Source organism: Pseudorca crassidens, chromosome 15 (assembly GCF_039906515.1).
Source record: "Pseudorca crassidens isolate mPseCra1 chromosome 15, mPseCra1.hap1, whole genome shotgun sequence".
Classification (NCBI taxonomy): Eukaryota; Metazoa; Chordata; class Mammalia; order Artiodactyla; family Delphinidae; genus Pseudorca; species Pseudorca crassidens.
In genome coordinates this window covers 51,099,254-51,110,889 of record NC_090310.1, presented here as the reverse complement: position 1 = coordinate 51,110,889, position 11,636 = coordinate 51,099,254, and the positions used below count along the sequence as shown (strand labels likewise).

At 38.1% G+C, this 11,636-nt stretch overlaps 1 pseudogene; it reads right to left on the bottom strand.

Annotated features, from left to right (window-relative positions):
• Window positions 1-9,154: 9,154 nt before the first annotated feature.
• LOC137208034 (large ribosomal subunit protein uL6 pseudogene) lies at window positions 9,155-10,860 on the bottom strand (annotated as a pseudogene).
• Window positions 10,861-11,636: the final 776 nt, after the last annotated feature.

Below are 11,636 nucleotides of genomic sequence, written 5' to 3'. Positions count from 1 at the left end.
TCTTCCTGGTTCAGTCTTGGAAGCTTATACCTTTCAAGGAATTTGTCTATTTCTTCCAGGTTGTCCATTTTATTGGCATAGGGTTGCTTGCTGTAGTCTCTTAGGATGCTTTATATTTCTGCAGTGTCTGTTGTAACTTCTCCTTTTTCATTTCTAATTTTATTGATTTTAGTCCTCTCCCTCTTTTTCTTGATAAATCTGGCTAATGGTTTATCAATTTTGTTGATCTTCTCAAAGAACCAGCTTTTAGTTTTATTGATCTTTGCTATTGTTTTCTTTGTTTGTATTTCATTCATTTCTGCTCTGATTTCTTTCCTTCTGCTAACTTCGGGTTTTGTTTGTTCTTCTTTCTCTAATTCCTTTTGGTGTAATGTTAGATTGCTTATTTGAGATTTTTCTTGTTTCTTGAGGTAGGCTTGTATAGCTATAAACTTCCCTCTTAGAACTGCTTTTGCTGCATCCCATAGGTTTTAGATCGTTGTGTTTTCATTGTCATTTGTCTCTGGTATATTTTGATTTCCTCTTTGATTTCTTCAGTGATCTGTTGGTTTTTTAGTAACGTATTGTTTAGCCTCCATGTGTTTGTGTTTTTTACATCTTTTTCCCTGTAATTCATTTCTAATCTTATATTTTTGTGGTCAGAAAATATGCTTGATATTATTTCAATTTTCTTAAATTTACTGAGGCTTGATTTGTGACCCAAGATGTGATGTATCCTGGAGAATGTTCTGTGTGCACTGGAGAAGAAAGTGTAATCTGCTGTTTTTGGATGGAATGTCCTTTAAATATCAATTAAATCTATCTGGTCTATTGTGTCATTTAAAGCTTCCGTTTCCATATTTCTTTTCCTTTTGGATGATCTGTCCATTGGTCTAAGTGAGGTGTTAAAGTCCCCCACTATTATTGTGTTACTGTCGATTTCCTCTTTTTTAGCTGTTAGCAGTTGCCTTATGTATTGAAGTGCTCCTATGTTGGGTGCATATATATTTATAATTGTTATATCTTCTTCTTGGATTTATCCTTTGATCATTATGTAGTGTCCCTCCTTATCCCTAGTAACAGTCTTTATTTTAAAGTCTATTTTATCTGATACGAGTATTACTACTCCAGCTTTCTTTTGATTTCCGTTTGAATGGAATATCTTTTTCCAACCCCTTACTTTCAGTCTGTATGTGTCCCTAGGTCTTAAGTGGGTCTCTTTTAGACAGTATATATATGGGTCTTGTTTTTGTATCCATTCAGCAAGCCTGTGTCTTTTGCTTGGAGCATTTAATCCATTCACACTTAAGGTAATTATCAATATGTATGTTCCTATGAACATTTTCTTAATCATTTTAGGTTTGTTTATGTGGGTCCTTTTCTTCCCTTGTCTTTCCCACTTAGAGAAGTTCCTTTAGCATTTGTTGTAGAGCTGATTTGGTGGTGCTGAATTCTGTTAGGTTTTGCTTGTCTCTAAAGCTTTTGATTTCTCCATTGAATCTGAATGAGATCCTTGCAGGGTACAGTAATCTTGGTTGTAGGGTCTTCCCTTTTATCACTTTAAATATATGTTGCCACCCCCTTCTGGCTTGTAGAATTTCTGCTGAGAAATCAGCTGTTAACCTTATGGGAGTTCCCCTGTATGTTATTTGTCATTTTTCCCTTGCTGCTTTCAATAATTTTTCTTTGTCTTATTTTTTGCCAGTTTGATTACTATATGTCTTGGCATGTTTCTCCTTGGGTTTATCCTGTATGGGACTCTCTGCACTTCCTGGACTTGTATGGCTATTTCCTTTCCCATGTTAGGGAAGTTTTTGACTCTAATCTCTTCAAATATTTTCTCGGGTCCTTTCTGTCTCTCTTCTCACCCCTATAATGTGAATGTTGTTGTGTTTAACATTGTCCCAGAGGTCTCTTAGACTGTCTTCATTTCTTTTTAATCTTTCTTCTTTCTTCTGTTCTGCAGCAGTGAATTCCACCATTCTGTCTTCCAGGTCACTTATCTGTTCTTCTGCCTCAGGTATTCTGTTATTCATTCCTTCTAGTGTAGTTTTCATTTCAGTTATTGTATTGTTCATCTCCGTTTGTTTGTTCTTAATTCTTCTATGTCTTTGTTAAACATTTCTTGCATCTTCTCGATCTTTGCCTCCATTCTTTTTCTGAGGTCCTGGATCATCTTCTTTCTCATTATTCTGAATTCTTTTTCTGGAAGGTTGCCTATCTCCAGCTTCATTTAGTTGTTTTTCTGGGGTTTTATCTTGTTCCTTCATCTGGTATGTAGCCCTCTGCCTTTTCATCTTGTCTATCTTTCTGTGAATGTTTTTTTTGTTCCACAGGCTGCAGGTTTGTATTTCTTCTTGCTTCTGCTGTCTGCCCTCTGGTGGATCACTGCTTCTGTTTTGTGTTTTGGTTTTCTGGCCCCAAGGCTTGTGGGATCTTAGCTCCCTGACCAGGGATTGAACTCATATCCCCTACATTAGAAGGTGAAGTCCTAACCACTGGACTCCCAGGGAAGTCCCAAGGGGATTTTTTGAAAGAACCCCAGGGTATTAATGTACAGCAAGGCAGAGACCATCTCTGGGTGTTATATAGAAGCAATGTAAATTTGCTGTTTATTTGGTGCTGGAATATCTAGGGAAGTAGAGATTCTTTAGTACCTACAAGCAAGGGCTGTAGATCACAAGATGTCAAATGCTAAAAGGAAAATGATAGGAAGAGTTTCCATTGGCTGAACCCTCAGTGGAAGCTCAAACTTTGTAGACTCCTCAAGACTTCGCTGATAATGTATTGTCTCCCAACAGCTACTCATAAGTAGTGAAATTCTGCTGAGGAGAGGAGCTGAAATGGAGGAAAAGTATGACATTTGTCTCCTAGGAGGAAAGATTTTCTTTGACCAATGCATTTCATAAGTCCAGGAGGCAGCATCAACATAGAATACTATGTGAGCAGTGCCCCCTGCAGTTGTGCATGCACCAGCCCTGTCTATAATTCATCTTCATGAAGAATGCACACAACTGAGGCAGGTTGGATTGACAGTACTGCCTCTTCCTGAAGGTTATTTGGCTTCACATTGCTAACATCTTCCAAGGGATTGCAAGTCACATTTCTCTTTATCTTCAATAAGTTATCCGATGAACTCCAAGGACCATAACATTTCATAAGGAACTCAGCTCTGGTAATGGAAAGGCAATATTTTTGATCTCTAGCTTTTGAGGTAGGCAGCTGGAAATATAGCCAAAGGATTTCAAGTTCACAAAAGTGAAAGCAAGGGAAATCTGCTAATCCCTGTTCACTCTCTAATATTCCTGTGTCTTTCTATGTGACATAGAATTGGTAGGCTCAGAATTTGCCATAAAAATACTGTTCACTTCATGTTTAGTTCTTTAATAACTTCTTAACTCTTTCACTTACTGGCTATGTGACTTGACAAGTTGTTTGACTTCCCCCTGTTTCTTTGTGTGTAAAATAAGGGCACGCAGTTACTATAGTAGTGATTAGTACTATTCACCAAATATTGCCTGTTCCCTCCACTTCTGGATACACTGTGGGGTTGCACTCCCTGCCCTGCCCCCTTGTGGTTGGGTGGTTCCAGGTGATTAGCTGTGAACAATGAGTTGGGAGCAGAAGTGATGTTTGCCATTTCCAGGCTCGAGCTTTGAGTTGCAGGTTTGAGACTCCCCAGGTCTTTTTCTCTCTCTCTGCTGCTGGCTACGCTGTCAGCCAAGGAGAGATGGAACAGGGCCCAGAGCTGCCTATCAGTGGATATGGTGGTTTATAAACAGCTGAGATTACAGACTGTTGACTACCCTAATAGACTTATCTGTAGGTTTGTGGTGAGGACTCAATGGGATAATATATTGTAGGCAATTGCTCTACTTACTGTCTGTCACACTATAAAGTGCTAAATACATATATTTTTCCATCTTTCAGTTAAGTATTACTGGCCTTCTCTGTCTAAATGTTTGCATTTGTGTAGCTTTCAGGATTTAATTTTCAGGCCAGGATTGAATGATACAAGCTACCTTTAGAAGTATTGACACTGACATTTACTTATACATGAAAATTATTAATCAGCAAGTTAGTAAATCATATTTTCATCTCGTGATTATTGATGATATAAAAGAATCTCTAAGAACTTAACATTACTTTGCTCACAAAAGTGAAATAATGATGACAAAAACTGTATCTAATCTTCTTTTTAATAAATAACCACATGTAACTGATTTACTCAGCTCTTACCAAATCAAGTGAGGGAAAGCTAAACTGGTTTATAAATATTGGAGGAGTGTTTAGTTTTAACACATAATAAATGCAAAGCATAAGGATTTAAAGAAGAAACTCAAAAGAAATAATATTCTAAAATAATGTTGCTTCTTCCTTTCTCTCATTGCCATTTTTTCAAACATTTATGTTCTACCTATAAATATGCACCTGTATAAATTATGACTAAATCTATTTACACTGCTTCACAGTAAGTATTTTGCTGAATGTGTGGGATTTTAATCTCTGGTGTATTGTGCACTAAAGGATAATAGATTTGGCAACAGAAATGGATAGTTATGTTCCATTAAAAACCACCTCTATAATTCATAACTGGACTGAGGTTCTGCTCCCAAACCAATGACATGCTTAACTTCCAAAAGGTCTAAAACAAATTTTCCAGTTATGGTTTCCAGAGTCATATTTTCCTCCATTTTAAAAGATTGCAATATTTATATTATTTTCCATGGGTTCTCTAAATAATAGCTAAATGCCTTGACAATAAGTATGATTTGTTAAATTCAGTGATCTCTTGATAAGCAGTAGTTTGATTATTTGCTCATATTATCAATCATCATGTCATTTATTTAATTTTTATATTTATTTTTAATAATCTTTTTCTTATAAAAGGAATACATAATCATACAGGAAAAAAACCCTGCAAATTAGGAGAAAAAGAAAAAATGTCATCCATTATTCCAGCCCTAGAGAAAACCAGTTACCCTCTTGAGGACTTTTTATTCCAGTTCTTTTGCTCTGCATACATTTGCCATGAAGATATAATACAAAGTAATATATACTGGTTTTTTTGGATAAACAACAAGGTCCTACTCTATAGCACAGGGGACTATATTCAATATCCTGTGATAAACCATAATGGAAAAGAATATGAAAAAGAATATATATGTATAACTGATTCACTTTGCTGTACAGCAGAAATTAACACAACATTGTAAATCAACTATATTTCAATAAAATTAAATAATAATAATAATATATACTGTTTTTTAGCCTTCATTCTTGATTATAAATGTAACCTATATGGCTCCCTATAGAGAATTCTGAAAATATAAAAATTAAGGCAAAAACATAAACCAGGGAAAACCCATCAGATTACCATTATTCATATTGTAGTGCTTCCATTAAAAGCAGTCATTACTCAGCTACTTCAGAGCTCACTCAAAGAAATATTCCCTAAAATGGTCCTCAGCAGCACGATTATGTTTTCCAAATTTTTATTCACTTCTGAGTTGGATCACTGTCGTTCATCACGAATTTGCAGTAGGAGACAACTACCTGTTACATCCTGATGTTATAGATACAAAAGACCCAGCCTCTTGTCACCAAGAGCTCCAGGTTTGGGGAGGATATAGACTAGAAAACAATGACAATACAGAGTGATTAGGTCTAGCATTTGAGATAAGCTCAGTCTGCAACAGAACTGGTTGGACAGAACAAAAACCTATCCTGCTGTGGGAGAAAGAGTCAGGAAAACAAGCTTCCTGGAGGCTACGCAGTAGGGCTTCACTCTGAGGTAGGGGTGCAGCCAAAGACGGGGAGGAGGAGAGTCAGCAGGGAGCATCCACTATCCAGGATCAATGATAATCCCACATTGTTGGAAGATAGAAAGATCGAGACAAGAGATGAGGTGGGAGAAGTTGGCACAGGCTTTGTATTCCATAATGAGTCTGAGTTTTATGGAGAAGGTAACAAGGCAATTAAGCAACAGAGTTGACATGATCAGTGTGTATTTAAGAGGAGCACTCTGGCTGCAGTGGGAAGGGATGGGAGATATGGCAAGGCTGAGGGCACAATAAGCTATGGCAGTCATCCAGATTAGACATGGAGAGGACTGGAGTGAAGGCAGTGGTAGCAATCAATGTCAGGAATGTCAAGGAGGCTTAGAATATTCCTTACCCCTCCATGTGCCACTTGGGGATTAAACTTGGATATTGATCATGCCAGCCAAATTGTTGATAAGACAATATCTCAAGACTTACCTTGATGATCTCCTTTGATATGAGATTGAACAAGACAAATAAGGATATATTTTGGATCCTGCTCCAAAGGGATCATCATATAAAACCTGGGTAAGATTTCAACACTATAATTGAAGTCAGGTAATAGGGACATAGGCTATATCACTCATGGAGAGTGAATGGCTTGAAGACCCTTTTAGGGCAACATGACCACTGCGGAAGAACTAGAAAAATACTTTGGGTCATGGTGATTTATCTGAGCTGCAAGTTGAAAGTAGAATAAATCTATTCTGAACAATGTACTCACTGAATCATAGTCATTCATAGTATATTAACAAGACAGTTACCCAAATGGGTACACATTTGCTGAATAAACAAATGTTGGATAGGGGATGAGGACTTACAAATGCCAAGGTATGTAGCAGTTCAATATCAATTTTTTTGTCGACTGGGATTACTAATGTGGTTTACAGAGTTTTCCCAATCAAGGTGACTGACACTGAAAGCTATCCAAATTTTTTAGCACAGTGCTTACACCTGTCTATCATTTGGCTGCTGAAGACTTTTTTTTCCTTTAATGATTAGAACTTTCTGAAACTGGTTTGGATTGCTTCGTGAGGGGATAATGAGTTTGCTGTCACTAGAAGTATTTTTTTAAAAGGCTGAAAAACAAAACACTGGAGGACAAGTTTTAAGGAGGATTTATATGCAGATTAAAATACTGGTTTATAGCTTTAGACGGTTTTATTTTTCTGTTGTTGTCATGGGATGATATGTTTATATATTACAATAAGTCCCCTACATAGGAACCTTCAAGCTGTGAACTTCCAAAGATGTGAACGTGAGTTCATATATCCAAACACGTAAGTTAGTACACGTGTCTGGTGTACATTGTCACATATGTGCATCCTCTACAAGTGGTTGTGCTTTCATGTACTTTACTGTACAGTACTGTATAAAGTACAGTAGTACAGTATCTTTATTTTAAGTCCAGGATGTGCGGAAGCAAGCATAAAACCAGCGGTGATGTAGCTGGTACTGCTAAGAAGCACTAAGCGATAACGATGGAAACAAAAGTGAATATAATTGAGAGTGGAGAGAGGTGAAAAGATGGTAGATGTCACTCATTCTTATAGTAACTGAATAACTGAAGAGATTCATAATGCAGGAGATGCAATCCAGTGCTACCGTGTCATCTATGACAAGGAAAAAAAGGAGCTACTACCCAGACATCACTGGATCGTTTCTTCAAGAGGATAGATAGAATTGAATCCAGCAAGGAACCAGAATCTGTGGCACTAATGTCAGGCATGGGTGACATTGTAGCTTGCCCTCCATCTCCTATTGCTGACGATCCTTCAGCTCTACCATCTCCCACCTCCTCTCCCTCCTCCAGTCAGTAACTCTTCTTGCCTGTTCACTTGATGCCAGCCCCTGTATGCCAGCTGTTGTACTGTACTTTTCAAGGTACTGTATTGTAAGATTAAAAATGTTTTTTTGTGTGTGTTTGTTTTTTATGTATTATTTGTGTTAAAAGTATTGTAAACCTATTTTGTGTTTGTTTTTTATGCATTATTTGTGTGAAAAGTATTATAAACCTATTACAGTACAGTACTTTATAGCCGATTGTGTTAGTTGGGTACCTAGGCTAACTTTGCTGAACTTACGAACAAATTGGACTTATGAAAGCACTCTCAGAATGGAACTCATTCATATGTAGGGGACTTACTGTACTTTTTCTTCCTTGTTACTCAGCACTACATAAACAAATTCAACTAAGTTGATAAAAGATTTAAGATACAAGGTCAGAAAACCAGATACCTAGAATTCCTTTAACACACATACTTAAAATTTGCATATGGATGATTAAGTTGGACCTTCTTACAAGGCAATGATTTAAATATTTAATTCATTCAGCCTTAATTGAGAGCTAACTTTGTGTTGCCGGATATAAAAACAGATAGGTCATATATAAAGGGCTATTTAAAATTGTATCAAATTACAAACTGAGTACAGGTGTCTACTTCCATCATACAGCCCACGCAATGAAAGAAAACTTGATGAAAATAATCCATCATAGTGCAGAAAAATATAAGGTTTTCCATCAGAGGAACAAAAATTGTGAGAAATCTCTGGAAGATAGAATACAATCATGTGCAAACAAGACAACAACTCCAAATACATATGGGAGAAAACGATTCTTTCAAAAGTTAGAAGTATCAGAGGCACCCCAAAAGGGCCATGCCATCAATGGAGGAGTATGATTTAAGGGAACCCTGCCATTGCATGTTGATGAGTGATGCTGTTTCCATTGATAAGATTTCAGGAAATCTGTTAAGAGTAAGATCTGAAATGGCTTCATGTTTTTTTTTTTTGTTTTTTTTGTTTGTTTGTTTGTTTAGTTTTTAGACTTCTTTCTGGCACTACTTACTGCACGTGCTCAAGATGAAGCCCCGTGTCCCTTGGGAGTGTATTACATTGCAAAGAAGAGAAGTGTAACTCAGACAATTTTGACAGTGACTCCATAGCAAGAAAAAAAATCATAAACTCATTTAAGTCCTTTTCAATGCCACACAATTACTTACAGAATATTGAGATACTAAGACAAACTTCAGGACTAGTGTCTGAGAGATATGGAATTACCTTTCAGCTGAGAGGCAGGACAAAGTGGGGAAGTTGGTAACTCAAAAAATTTGAGAAGTCCAGCCCCAGGTATCCGGATTGTCATCCCCACTGTCTTTAGAAGGGGCTGAAAATTTCTGTTTCTCCAATGAGATGTCTTTTTTTCTAAGGAACTAGATTAGAAAAATCTAGGATGGAAGATGGGAACTCTCAAAGCAGCAGCTGGTGAAAATAGGATTAGGATTTTTCCCCCAATCAAGAGCTTTTATTGCATCTTTAAAATGTCACAGATGAGTCCGAAGTATCATCTGGCATCTTGCTGCTTCTGTAGCTGGACAATGTAGATCTTATTCATCAGCCTGCTGAACTGTTCCTTTTTCAGAAACAGAGATAGCATCCGAAAGTTTTCTGATATCCTTGTTTTTAAGTATTGTGGCTTGCTGAATCAAAGCAGCTGAATTTGATACAAGTTCAATGTCATTTCCTTCAAAAATGAACTCATCTTTCTAGGCTTGAGATACTAAACAAGCAATGCCTGGCCTCATTTGAACCCTGTGGATGTATTTTTCACATCCCCCAAATTTCAGACTTCAACAAGAGAACCATTCTCCTAAATAATGACGTTGATGGGGATGTGAGCATACAGAGACTTCATCTTGTAAATGGAAGCCCAGTGTGACACCCTTGACCATGTTCTGTACACGACTACAGATAGTGTGCACCATTGCCAGTTCCTTTCTATTTCCCTATCCTTTGTCAACCCGGAGCCTCATTTTTTTCTTTCCAAGGAGACTGAGTTCTACATTAATATGATTGAAGTCCCTCCACAGGGTGCCTCTGGGCCCTTCTCAATAATTGTGCATCCCTTCAGAGTGATGTCGACATTTTCTGGAATGTCGACAGTCTGATTCTGAGAATGGTCTTCATTCTTGCAGTAGATGCGGCAAAAAGAGTGGGATTAGGACAGTGGACTAATGGGTGGACAAAGAGAAATTGACTAGAGGAGAGAAACATGATGTTGAAATGGTAGCAAATAGAAAATCTGAAAGTTTATCCTGCAGGAGGGCTAAAAATAATTTTATTCTGAATGAGAATGTGATTGCTAAGAATCACTCTTCAAGCAATCAAGGATTTAAATTTCCTTGTTTAGACTCAGAATTTAAATGGGAAAACTGATGCAGAAGACTTCAGGACCACTCTCCCCTCTTCATATGGCTGGCTTCTTCCTATCCTCTGGGATTCAAATTTAAGATTGCATTCTTAACATAAGTTTCTCCCTGACGACTTAGCAATTGGGGCTTATATAGTGCATTGAATGCAACACATGTGTGTTCTAAAGTCAAGTGGTTAGACACCGATGGGCCCCCAATACTGTTCATGGACATTTGCATCCCAGGTAGACGCTGTCAGAGCATCTGTGTCCTGCCCAGTTCTTGCTGGTCCTCTCTTCCAACTCTTCTCCTCACTGACAGCCTCTTATAAATCTCTTGCCACTCTCCTGGAGGGCTTTCTCTGGTTGCAGGTGCATGATCCAGCATGCAGGCTGGAGGTATCTGTGAATCAATGCCTCCAGAAGCAGCCCTCTACAGTCATCCAATGGAAAATGTCGGATAAATTCCCCAAACCTCACCTCTCAGGTGGGGCAACACTGAGGCATGTTATGCAAAGTCTCCTGAGAGTCCCCAGAGGCCTGAGTCCCAGCTGCCCACATCAGGAATTCTGCTCATTTGCACACCCTTTGATTGGTTTTCTTTCCTTCCTTGTCTCCTTCTCCACTTGCCTTCCAGTGGTTCCTGGGATCGTCCCCCAGATAAACTACTTGCATTCACATCCTTATCTCAGAGTCTACTGGGGAAACCCATACTAAAACAGCATTTTTCCACATAAGAAAATTCACCAACTATGGTGCACTGATCAGTGTTTCCACCAAGCCTTGTGGGAGTTTGTACTCCCCGCCTGTGCACAGCAGCAGTGCACGTTTTCCAGTGCTGTGAAAAATTCGATGGAAGCCAACTTCCATTGGAACCCTGACTTAACTGTTCTTATTAAACTCCAATATCGTGCTATTTAAAACATATGAGGGACTTCCCTGGTGGTCCAGTGGTTAAGACTCTGCAATCCCAATGCAGGGGGTACGGGTTCAATCCCTGGTCAGGGAACTAAGATACTGCATGCCGCGAGGAACAGCCAAAAGAAAAAAAAAAAGTATGAATACTAAATTTTAGTAATAGTTAATTCCTCATATAGTCACTTACTAGTATGTAGCACTTGCTTATATGTATAAAATATGAAATGATATCATATGGTACATCATTTGCTCATAATAAAGAGAAAGCTTTGTGCTTTATCAGTTTAAGGTTCCTGAAAGCCTTGTGGATACTGGTCCACACTTTCACCAACCCTGCACTAAATAGAGACCATACTGGGAAAAAAAAAAAAAACATTATCACAAGCAAATGCCCACTGTTTTCCTGGCAGCTCGACCCCGGGACCAAACATACTTTAAACAGTTAAGTTCCTAGTCACTGAAAGAGTAAACATACCTTCAGGGGGAAAAGAAAAACATACAACAATCTTACCAAGTTGCTTTTTTTTTTTTTAACATCTTTATTGGAGTATAATTGCTTTACAATGTTGTGTTTGTTTCTGCTGTATAACAAAGTGAATCAGTTATATGTACATATATATCCCCATATCCACTCCCTCTTGCGTCTCCCTCCCACCCTCCCTATCCCACCCCTCTAGGAGGTCACAAAGCACCGAGCTGACCTCCCTGTGCTATGCAGCTGCTTCCCA